Below are 13409 nucleotides of genomic sequence, written 5' to 3' on the forward strand. Positions count from 1 at the left end.
AGTACCATGTTGATAGCACTGTACAATTAGTAATACATGTACTTTCCACATAAGCAAATACTATACAAGCCATGTGGCACTACCACAGAGTTAGATCAGTATGCCATGCAATAGTTTGTACATCTGTACACTGCCTAGTTAGCAATTCGTGCTGCCACGTCATCTAGGGACTATTTTTTGTTGATGTCAGCTAGTCACGCAATTAAATTTGATGGTCGTTTAATCGTCATCTATAGGCTAGATTGCACTGCCACGATGACTGTTTGGACATCAAATTTAACACAATGTTTTGCTACTCAGATCCCTCTCTCGATTTAGTTTTGATTTGACAGTCTGACTTTGGGAGGCCATATCTTAGTTATCTGGACTCCAAATTAGGTGCAAATTTTTTTTCTGGCTAGAATTTCCTAAACATTTTAGTGGCACTATTATTTTTTGGTTTTGGTGCACAAATTTGTCAAAAGTTGTAGTTTTGGTGATTGTACCTGTACAATCCTACATTTTGCAACTTCAAATGCTCCATACGGGCTCATCTGGACTTGAAATTAGGTTCCCTTTTTTTGAAAGTGAATAATTTTTTGTCTACTTTCTAGATTTGTAATCAAATTATAAGCTTATGTGGACAAAAATACCACTTTCAAAATTAGGTCCTTTTTTTGTATTGTAATGCTTTGATGAAACTTCAGAATTGTTGTATATTTGAGATACATTGTAAAGTTCTAGATTTGAACTCTAAGAGTAAGGTGTAAACAAAAAATCAGAAGACAACTAAGGCCAAAATTGGCAAGTGGCTATTGTAATCGCACTATGTATAAAGTGCCAAAATCTTTCATTTGGGGGGGGGCGGGGGGGTTGTTTCTCGATTGAGTGAACTATAGTACCTCTCCCATTTGACTTCTGTAAGTCATCTTAATGGATGCAACCTTGTTGATCTTTTGTTGTGATGGATCATGATTGTGACCATGAGTGGTCTACATCGTAGAGGTGATCTGATGTATGTTTTTGTATTAGTTGCCTTGATTATGATTTGACTGATTTATGATATTATGATATGATTCATGGTTCACTGAGGTTTGTGCCAATGCTTACCAGGATCGATGTGGTATCATGAGGTTGTTCCATGATTACCTTGAGATGTGTGTAGAGATTGCACTATGTACTTTTACCATGCTACACTAGACTAGGTTCCTGTAGCAGTGGATAGTCATGTTTATGACTGTGTTCACTTATGTGTTTTAAGTGCCTTTTTATTGTTCTTTAAACAACCATTTTTAAATGCTTAAATGATTAGAAATGGATTGCCAGTGTTGGATTCATTGGTTTTGTGCTGCAGACATTTACCTTGTTATATTTTACATTTGAGAGGACCTGAGGGTCAGATGTTATACCTTGATTTTAGTATCATAGATTTTAGACTGCTATGCTATTTAGTTGATCATTTTGCATGATGATGCCATTTTGAGATGATAGTGTGTTTTATGATGAGATCTGGTTATCTGGTATTTGGACATACCTCTTATTATGTTAGGTGATGGATTTAATGCTATGGTTATTTACTTCATTCCTGCGTTGTTATGCTTTATGCGAACGTGAGTGATGTAAATAGATTATTTTAATATAATTAAATAAATGATTAAATTAGGTGATTTAATGCATTTATTGCTTTGGTTTTGTTATTATATGCAATTGCACTTGATCATGTTGTTTAGTGTGCAGGATTTATATCCCTAGCAATGACACATGGAGTTAATGATTCAACTATTCATATTTTACCAATATCATCCCTGTATGGTCAACGCATCCTTATTTTAATTATTTAATTAAACCTTTTGGTGATTATTAAATCTAAACTCATTTGCATTATGTGATTAGACCAATGAGCATGTCTGTGCATTTAGAGTTTCTCATTGTCACAAAAGTTGTTAAGGTAATTTATGTGTTTTTGGATTTTTGGGCTTTTTAATTGATTTATTTTAATTTTTGGCAGCTTTTCCATAGATGAATTCCTATTTATAGGAATAGCCTATTTTCATTTGGGTCAATTTGGGGTTTAACTAGGTTGGTTGGTTATTTTCCCTAATCGATTATTCACTCGAAAAGTGAATAAATATCCAAAATGGAATTTAATTCCTCACTTCTCACTTTTGAATTAGAAAGTTGGAGAGTAAAACTCAAAATCTTTTTCATGAAGATTTATTTTTTTGTTCATTGTGGGAGCTACGAGCGTGGGATCGTCACGAGGTTGAGCTTGTTGGATCCAGCTCAGGGTAGCTATTTATTTTATGGTTCATATTCCTATTTTGCCCTTTTGGCTGTGAGGTAGGGCTTTCTTGTTTTATTGTTTCTACTTCATTTCAGCTTCTATTTTTGGTAGTCATTTGTTTGGAGGCTAAGAACTAGTGTTCCCCTTTGTTTCTGAATGCTAGTTTTGCCTGGTTGGTTGGGTATGAGCATTTCCCTATTTTTCGGGATGAGGGTTTGGGATTTTGTGCTGTTATGCTGGCCATTTTTGCATATGTTGTCTGAACTTGTTTATTTTTGAATTTTTGGAGGTTTTTGTACCCAAAGGTCAAATGGGTTTTAATTTTGAAGTTTTTCCAAAATTTGGGGTTTTTACCTCATTTTGCATACCGCCCTATTTTCTTGAGTTTTCTTGGCACAATGTGGTTCGTGGACCTAGATGATCCATTTGGATATCGGTTAGACCACTTTTGCACTTTTATGTTGCATTGAGATGTATGTCACATTCATACTCTCGACGTTGTGATTGATTGAGTGAATTTTATACCTGGTGTTATGGTTTCTCTTGGACCTTTGCTTTTGTTTTGTGGACACTAGGATTCATGTAGAATCCATGCTCTCGGATTGAGGCCGGTTGAGTGAGTTCATGATGTTTGGTTTGGTTGCATCATTGGAATTTGTGTAGAATCCATAATCTCGGATTGAGGCTGGTAGAGTGATTTCATGATGTATGGTTTTATTGGCTTTGGGATTCATGTAGAATCTATCCTCCTGAGTTGCTTTCGGTTGGGTGTTTTGTTTTGCATTGTGTTCTCATCCTATCCTTGTGTTTTAATCTTCATGATGGTGGTGCGCCACACATGAGTACGTGCGCGTACATTTGTCGGGTGATTTGTGAGGCCCGATCTTCTGTGGTACTTCCAGAAGTTATGATCATTGGGGTTGGGATGAGAGTATGTATGCCCATGGGAACTTGTCATAGGATGAGCATGGGTAGGGTAGGGTAGCATATGGAGGAGACTTATATCCCGCAGCCTGGTGATCATTGTACCCAGAGGGTTGGCAGAGGAATTTTTTAACTGAGTGATAACTAAATAAAATGTGTGATTGGTAATAAAAACTTAAGATAATAAAAATGTGGGGTGTTAGAGCCTTTCTGTTGGGGGATGTTGAATTTGCACAAGTTCGAGCTTGGACTTTTCAATGCCAAGCGACTCTCCATGATGTCAGCCCCTACTTAGTAGCTTATTGAGTGTCTGACCAGGACCTGTACTCCTTGCATTGTCTTAGGTTCTTGGTTACAACCATCATACTGTCTGACATGAGTGTTAGCCATGGATGTTATTTTGTGTGTTTGTGGTTTGATCATTATCTCCATCAGCACGGTGGGTGAGGACCTATGGGTGCCACGCGGTTGGGAGGCGTAGCTACCTCTACCACTATTAGGGACCGGTGTACAGAGATGGTCTTATATCCTAGTGCGATTGTGGCTCAATGTGTTCACTTGGTACTTTGATTTACGAAGTATGCTTCTCATGATTTTTGCTTTCATTGGGATTTTGTTTATCATGTTTAAATGATCTTAGTTTTGACACATTCCTTATTATGATGATTAGCATGTGATAGGAGATGTTATCTACTTGTAGGATTATCTTATGCTTTTCTACTAGCATGTTAGATTTCCTTATGCTTATATTGTAGCATGTTTTAGTATTGACGTCCCTATTACAGTAGTACCGATGATCTTATCGGTGGCTTGGGATGTTATGCACGAGGGATGGCTAGGATCCATGATGGTCTTATGATGCTATTGATGATTGGGAGGAACCACATACTTAGTTTGGTTGTTCAGTTATTGTGATTTTATTTTTGTACATTGTAATGTTGTTTATGTTCACTGCAATGTTGTTTTTAGTATGTTCTGTAATTTCTATGATTTAGATGGTTAGATGTTCCTCTTTCTTGTTCCTTGGAATATTGTTGATTCTGCACTCAAGTGTTTGCTCCTTGATCTATGTGGATCCAGTACTCCCCGGTGTGGAGGTTTTGAACTCAGTTTTTCTCCATTTTTCCTCTTTTGTGTTTTCCTTAAGTGTTTTTGTGTTTCTATAGGTGACTTTTTATCAGCATGGTGCGACACAAAAATGTATCACACACCCATTGAAACTTTATCATGCATCCCCTAATTCTATTGCACGCCTTTTGGAGAAGTATCGTGCGATACTGAAAAGTATCACACCTCCTTGTGAGAAATGTCATACAACACCCTTAAAGTGTCGCATGCCTTTGCGAGAAGTATTGCTCAGTCCCTAAAAGTGTCACCCTCCTTCTTTAGAAATGTCGCGTGATACTTTTCTATGCTGTATTAAAGTATCACCTGGTTTTTGTAAAAACTTGTGCGGGCAAGCAACAGGCACTTTTTGGTCTGGTTTGAACTTTTTGAGAGTTGATTTGGATACCCTCTTCGGTGTTCTTCAACCTTATGGTGTCACTTTTTTATTTTTGTTGTGTGTGTGTTTCAGTAGTCTATCTCTTGGGGTTTAAAATATATCGTTTAAGTATAAGTTGACGTGTATTTAATTCTTTATATTTAAGATATATTTTAATATATGCGACGAATCTTTTGAGATAGGTCTTAGACCTCTCAAAGATAAGATAAAGATTCTAGGTGATTTTAGGGCTTCATAAATTCAGACTTAGCCAAATTTTAGGGCTTCAGAATTTCAGGCTTAGCCAAATTTAGGATTCTGCATTCTACCCTAGATTGTTGTTTTGTTGATGTGTGGTTGTTTCTTTGAGCCCTCATCTTGTGCATGGTTGTTGTTGGCTTTTGTTTGTGTGTGTCAGTTTGGTAGTGGCGTTCAGAGATCTATTGGTTGCCAGGATTGTGGTGAAGTCTTCTATTGCGATCTTTGTGATCGCTGTATGATGTTGTCATGTGCATTCATACTTGTAAAAATAAATAAAAAATCTTGGCTTATATTAAATCCTTGTTCCAAGGATCTCCAGGTGGGGTATTACATGAATAGGGGGGTGTTTGTTGGTGTTGTGTTCCTCTTTTCCCTGTTATCTTTCATTTCTTGCATCATGGGAAATCTTAAGATTCCAAAATTAACACCACATATATATGCCACATGGTCTATTAAAACATGGTGTCAACTGATGCATGATGAAATTTCTCAATATGTAGATGGTTCCCTTCCTAAACCAATAGGTGATAAAGTATCTCAAAGTGATATTGAAGCTTCGGTAAAGGTAGATAAGAAAGCCCTAAGTGATATTAGGTTTGGGGTTGAAGACAAGATCCTCTATCAGATCATGAAGTATAATACATCCAAGGAAGCTTGGGATACCCTCAAAAACCTATATGGTAAAGTGACTGAGGAAGACTAAGTGAAATAGGACATGTACTTCAAAATAATAGGAACCCAACAAAAAATAATATTAATTGTAATATATATTTAGTCCTATTGCAGCATCAACTATAAAATTATAAACTATTGGTTTAAATTAATATTTGAACCCATTTACTAAACTATGATGTAATATTAGTAGACTGTACATTTATATGTTAATAAAGCAAATTGTTGATTATGATTAGTTATTTTAGTAGGAGTTTGATGATTCATTAGGATAGTATTAGACTTGTCTCAAATTGATGAATTTGGACTCATCCACAATTCATAATAGATGAACCGGGACAGTGATGGTGACACACTATAGTTCATGATTGCCTAAAGGGCCAAAACAGTTTAAGAAGCATGTGTGCCTGAGTCAGTTGAAAGCCAAGCACTTCCGCTTGTAGAATGTTTATATTATATTCAAAATAGTTTGATTCCATTGCATTAGGTAAGATGGGCTTCTCTCCCTAGATCTTAAGACCTTTGATTCAATACATGATTTTACCATTAAGGTGAATGAATTAAGAACAAAACTAGATGATTGTGGTAGTCCTATTAAAGATGATAGGTTGATCTATTTCATTCATAATAAGCTACCATTTGAGTACTCCACATTTGTCTCTTCTTTCAACACCACAAAGACTACCTTAGGAGCTTCCTATAAGAAAATCACTTTTGATTATTATGCTCAGCTGTTAGAGTATGAACAAACTAAGTTGACAACAATGGGGATTCTTAAGTCTTTAAAGTCTAAGGCATTGGTGGCTAATAATGAGGGTTCTCAAAATTCAGTTGGTCAAAGTTCAAACAAAGGAAAGGGCAAAAAGAAGAAGTGGAAGAATAACAAAATAAAGGATACAGAAAGTTCAACACCAATTTCAAATCAACAAGGCAAGTCTTCCTCAAATACAAACAAGAAGGGAGGACACTAATCAGGAGAAGAAAAAGTGTGCCTATTGTAGGAAGATGGGTCATGATGAACATCAATGTTATCATAAACAGATTGATGAGTTGAAGAACATCATGAAGAAACACAATGTTCTACTGCCTACTGCTTATAGAGAGAAAGGATCTTCATCTTTGGATTCTAAGGGAAAAGGGCATGCTTTACTCACAAACACTATTATTTAGGGAGAATGGATCATTGATTTAGGTGCTAGACATCATATGGGTATGTCAAAGAGAGATTTTTTTTCCATGACACATTCAGAGGTACCACGTATCTTTGTAGGTGATGATACTAAAGTGGAAGTTAGGTGAAGTTGAGATGAACAATGGAGCATTCAAGGATGTTCTATATGTTTCTAATCTTACCTCCAACCTTCTTTCAGTCTACCAAATGACTCACTATGGAGGTGGAAATAAAGTTGAATTTCTTCTAGATTTAGTGGTAGTAAAAAGCATCAAGGACGACTCTATGATTGCAATAGGTGACACCAATCATGATTCAAGGATTTACATTTTCTCCTCCTTTGTGCCAAAATCAAATGTACAAGCCTCGTTATTACATTCAAATGCAAAAAGAAAACTGTGGCATGAGAGATTTGGACATCTCAACTACAGATATCTTCAACAGCTTAATAGCAAGAAAATGGTTAATGGTCTACCTCAAGTCCAGTTTTAAGAATGTGTTTGTTCGGGTTGCTCACTTGGGAAACATCCTGAAAAAATGTATGAAAAGGGGAAGTCTTGGAGAGCACAATGTGTTCTTGAATTAGTTCATAGTGATGTGGTAGGCCCATCTCCAGTGCCATTATTTGGTAAGTCTCATTATGCACTCACCTTCATAGATGACTACTCTCACTTTACTTGGGTTTTCTTCATGGCTCATAAGAGTGAAGTGTTTGAAAAAATTCTCAGCTTCAAGGTTCACATGGAAAAGTAGTTAGGGAAAGCCATCAAAATTCTTCAAACAAATAATTGGGGGGAGTATGTGAACTCAAGACTAATAGACTTTTGCACTCAAGAGGGAATTGACCTTCAACATTCAATACCATATATGCCACAATAGAATGGTGTTGCCGAACTAAAAAATAGAACTCTCAAAGAGATGACCACTTGCATGCTACTAAACAAGTCTCTTGATCAAGTCTTTTGGGCTGAAGCAATGAATTGTGCTAACTATATCCAAAATAGGAGTCCTCATAAAGCTTTGGATGGTATTACTCCTTTTGAAGCATGGACTGGTAGGAAACCTATGGTTAAGCACTTCAAAGACTTTGGTTGTCCAACATGGGCATGAATACCTCCATGGAAACACAAGGCATTGGAAGCTCAAAGCAAACCTTGCATCTTTTTTGGTTATGCAAACTCACATAAAGCCTACAAGTTGGTGGATCCAGAGACACATGATATATTCGATGAGAGTAGTGTACATTTTGAAGAAAGTTGTCCAAGTTTTACTTCTTCAACTCCTCCTTCTTCTTCATTCATTGAAGAGAGTGATAGTGATAACAATGACTTGGAAGATGTTCATCCTAACCCAAATAGAGGCATCGGCCAATTGAGATCGAGAATACTCCTACTACATCTTCTTCCAATATACTTAGATGGGTTAAGTAGACATTGGATGCAACAAGACCATTGGCAAGGAATCCTTCAGATAATAGGAGAACAAGATCACAACACAACTCACTCCCACATGCTTATATTGTAGTTGCTTTAGATCCACAATCATTCAAAGAAGCATTAGGTATTCCTAAATGGGATAGAGCAATGGAGGAAGAATATAATTCTCTTATAAGAAATGATACATGGGACTTAGTCTCTCTTCCCAAGGGAAGAAAATTGGTTCACTGTAAGTGGATCTATCAGACCAAATTCACAGTGGATGGAAGTGTTGATAAACAAAAGCTCAAATTGTTGCAAAAGGTTTCTCTTAGGTACCTGACATTGATTACACTGAGACCTTTGCACCAGTGGCAAAGATGAATACCATTCATTTGACACTAGCTATAACAACAGCTTAGAGATGGGTTGTTCATCAGATGGATGTGAAAAGCACATTTTGGAATGGGGATCTTCATGAGGAGATATATATGGAGTAGCTACAGGGATTCATATAGGATGCTACCTTGGTTTGCAAATTGAAGAAGTCTATCTATGGACTTAAACAAGCTCCAAGGGCTTGGTATGCCAAGATGGATTCCTTTCTTCTCTCAGTAGGGTTCACCAGATGTCATTCCAATCTGAATGTCTACATTCTTCAGAGGGATGATTCATTTGCTTCTTGTGCTTTATTTTGATGACTTGATCATTACAGGGAGTACAACATCCATTATTGATAGTGTCAAGGCTACTTTGCAGGACAGGTTTTTGATGGTAGACTTGGGTCTACTGAACTATTTCCTTTGTATCAAGATACACCCGTCTTCATCATAGATCACCTTATCACAACCCAAGTATGCTCTTAATCTACTTGCTCAGTTTTGCATGAGCGATCGCAAGGCTGCACCTACTCCCTTTCTTTCAGGTGTTAAGTTAGAAACAAAGTGTTAGAAACAAAGTGCTCAGTGTTGATGCAACTTTGTATAGACAGTTGGTTGGAAGCCTCATCTACTTGACACATACATGCCCTGACATCTCATTTGTAGTTGGCATGGTTTCTCACTTCATGCAAGAGCCACATGAAGTTCATTGGAAGGCAGCCAAATGAATCTTGCACTATAGATAGGGTACACATACACATGGGATACACTATGTAGCTAGTACTAAACTTTAGTTAGTGGGATATACAGACTCAAACCATGTAGGATATATGTTTCATCTTGGTTCTAGCCCTATTTGTTGGCAGAGTAAAAAGAAGAACATCATTGCTCTTTCATCGACTGAGGTTGAGTATCGAGGAGCTGTGACAGCAATGATAGAAGCTATTTTGATGCAATAGATACTACAGGAGTTTGGTTTTGATCTACCCAGACCTACAATCATCCATTGTGAGAACTAGAGTGCTATTGGAATCTCAAAACGTCTAGTGCAACATTAGTGCACCAAATATATTGAGGCTCATATGCACTACATTAGAAAGTTGATTCATGAGTAGGTCATTACATGGCAGTATTGTCCTACTAAGCAACAGGTAGTTGACATCTTCACCAAGCCCTTCATGGTGGTCAAGTATCTTCATTTTTGAGATCTCTTGGGGGTGAGGGATTTTTCACCAGGGGGGTCACATGATCCTTCTCTTCTATATTATACATATCTCTCTTTTTGGAGGAGGGTTTTTCCCATGAGGTCTTCCCTCTTTCTCCATTTGCAGAGAGATTTCATTGCATTTCAACATTGCATTTGTACTTGGGTACCTAACATGGCCTAGTAGCTGGGAACCATTACACATTTCATCATAGATTTTGTGAGCTTAAAAGCATTCCCCTAAGTTGAACTTAAGGGGGGGTGTTAGTGTAAATAATAATTATATACACTTTACTTAGGATAAATGCATTATTTTATTATTTATTAGGTTAGACACCTAGGAGTTTGCATACTCATATGAGTTGTCTTGTTGACAACAGAATAGTAAGCAACTCTAATTTAGCACATGGTGTCTACAACACTAGAGTTTGCACAATCAACTGAGTTTTCATGTTGACAACATAGTTGTTTGCACTCTTAATTAAGCACATGGTATCTACAACATAATTTTACATGACACACCTTTGTAGGCTTGTCCTCTCATCATCACACTAACTCCTCTGCTTAATAGAGGATAATCCACTCCTAGTGGACATGTGCTTGGTTGTAAGACTTATCAGTATGCTAACTCCTAGTCAGTTTAGAGGCCTTTATATATAGGCACTCCTTGTGTGTACAACATCAATTACATAAATTGAATATCATATTATTAGTTTGATCATACTCTATTGGTCTATTTTGTGCTAGTTGTTGAGCTTCTTGGTCTTGGGTAATTTTGCCCTAAGGCAAATTCTTACACTTTCTACTATTAGCAAAGCAAAACCATTTCATGGAAGGTTTCCTATTTTTAAAAATCATAATATCATGAATCCTTGTTCCAAAATCAAGTATAAGCATAAAAAAAAAACAACAAATCAAAAAATATAAGTGTAATACATGTTTTGCAAGATAGCGCAAGCGATCAAAACACTAGAACACATAATACAAAATTGAAGCCAAAAAAATCTAATGCTAGCACTATTAATTGTTTGTCCCCTTCTACATAAGCTACAATCCTACTAGACAATTTAGGTTCCCAAATCTTATACAAAATGTCATGTTATTCTAGGTACAAAAAAGGGCATAGTGAAGAAGGAAAAAGTTGATTGATAAACAAAGAAATAAAAAATAGAAGAATTTAATATATTGTCATATTAATGATTTTCTAAATTCATCATGCTTAATCTAATGTTTCAGGCAATTTACATACCTTATCACAAGTGATGGTGACTTTGGTTGTTATAAAACTATTTTGCTTTTTCAGAAGCAATTTATCCCTCAGCAACCAAATAGACACTTGAAAAATAGTATAGATCAAGAATCTAGTGGGCCCCTGATAATGAAGCGTATGACTACAATTAGGCACAACGTTGATCTTACCAAATAGATAACATATGTTAGGTTTAAGGTTTGAATTAGGTTAGGGGGTTGGGTACATGGTTAAGTTATGGGTCAAGATTATGATCATGGTTAGGATTGCTGTTGTAGACACCTAAATCTAATTACATCATTAAGTAATCATATTTAGTCATCTCCTAGGACATTATTGATTAAATATTTATTATTTAATTAATTAATCATCATCCCCTAGTTAATTAATTATAGTCCAATTGATAAAATCAAATGATAACCCAAAATTGAATTAACAATTAAATCCCTATTCCTTTATTAAATTAAATAAATTCTCAAAGATATTAACAAGGAGTATTGAGAGGAGGATTTGTGAAGTTCTGGATGGCTCTGGTGCGTGGAATGGCATTTTGCATGGCTAGGGCCGATGTGCCCTAAGCCTGCCAGTTGCAGATGTTGGCTGCTGCGTTCGGGGTCACTGATCCTGCCGTTGGCCGCGTGCTTAGTTTGTAGACGGAGTGTGCTCAGTTTGCAGATAGCATAGAGGTGTGTGTGGGGCTATGGTGGGATTTTGGGCTATTCTTTAGGGTCGGGGCTGGCTAAGGCTGGCTGTTGGGAGTAGGATCTTCAACCTATGGTTGTGTGGGGTGCATAACAGGTTGCTGGTGTTTTTATAAAGGGTTTTGGCTTGGAGATAGGGTCATTGGCTTTGGACATGGGGCAATCGGAGATCCCTGTGTCTCAAATTTTATCTGATGATTTAATAATGGTCGATTCTTCTATTCTGATGCGGGGGGAGGCTAAGAGCCAGACTGACAATATCCCATATGGGGTGAATGCTTCATCATCGAAGGGTTCTGTTCATATTAAAAAGATGAATGGGTGTTTGGAGCGATTTGATGATCGACCAGTATTGGTTATTCAACCAGAGCAAATTTTTGAGGATGTGGAGTACTAGGGAAAACATGCACTCATTTGTAAGTTTTTGGGTCTCCGGCTTTCTCTTCCTGTGTTGGAATCATGGGCACATTGGATTTGGAACTTGGAAGGAGATATGGAGATTCTTCTAGCAGCCAACAATTATTTTATGGTTATTTTTTCAAATTTGACAGACAAGAACAAGGCTTTTGAAGGGGGCCCATATTTCTTTAACCAAGTTGGACTTTTTATCAAACCTTGGCACATTAGGTTTAACTCTGCTGAGGAGATCCCATCTTGGGTCCCTATATGGGTTGGCTTCCTCAATTGCCTCTGGAATTTTGGAGAGAGGATATTCTTTATTCAATCTCACTTCTGCTTGGGAAGCCGGTTGGGTTGGCCACTCAAACCCAAGACCGAAAGGTAATTTCATATGCATGAATTTGTGTAGAGGTTGATCTTAATAATCCATTGCCAGACTCTATGGAGATTTTCTTGGGCTCTACTTCATGGATTCAATAGTTGGACTATGAGACTTTACCCTTTAGATGCAGGATATGTCATGAGTATGGGCACTTGCAACACAAATGCCCTCAAAATAGATTTTCTCAATCATTGACCCCCTCTGTGCCAACCCCTAAGGATGACAAGGGTAAGACCCCTATGCCAGAAGGTTCTTCTAGGGACAAGGAGGGTTTTATCCTAGTTAAGGCACGTAATAAAGGAAAGGGACAGAAGAGAACTTGGGTGGATAGACAAAGTAATGGCACTTTTAATAGGTTTAATGTTCTGGATAATCTGGTATAGGAGGAAGGCATACCAGTTGAGATGCCCCGGGGGATGGCTCTTTTTAGGGGCCCCTGATGGAGGAGGTAAGGAATCTAGCCCAGGTTCCTGAAGAGGAACAAGATCAACTAGTTGGTTTGGATAGAGTGGTTCAGGAGATAAGTTGTGATATTCCTTGCGGGTCACATCCCATTGACGCCCCAAGTATCATAGCTTCTTCCCTTCCTGGTAAGGAAGGGATGCCTGACATCACAAAAGGCTCTAAAGCTACAATATCCTTAGGCTTACAGAAAAAGCCTTTTAAAAAAGGGACCTCAGAGAAGTTAACTAAGAGTGGAAGGAAGACTGATCAGGAGAAGGTTAAGATGATGGAAGAGACTTTAGTTGAGGCAGGATTTGTGAAGCCCATTGACTCTCACTTCTTGCAATCTTCTAAATGATTATTCTTTCTTGGAAGGTGAGGGGGTTGAACAACATCCCTAGACAAAAGGCTATTCATAGACTGATAGACTCTCATTCTCTAGATATTATTTTCATTCAGGA

The sequence above is a fragment of the Cupressus sempervirens genome, chromosome 11, assembly GCF_028749045.1.
Source record: "Cupressus sempervirens isolate cs-2001-9-10 chromosome 11, ASM2874904v1, whole genome shotgun sequence".
Classification (NCBI taxonomy): domain Eukaryota; kingdom Viridiplantae; phylum Streptophyta; class Pinopsida; order Cupressales; family Cupressaceae; genus Cupressus; species Cupressus sempervirens.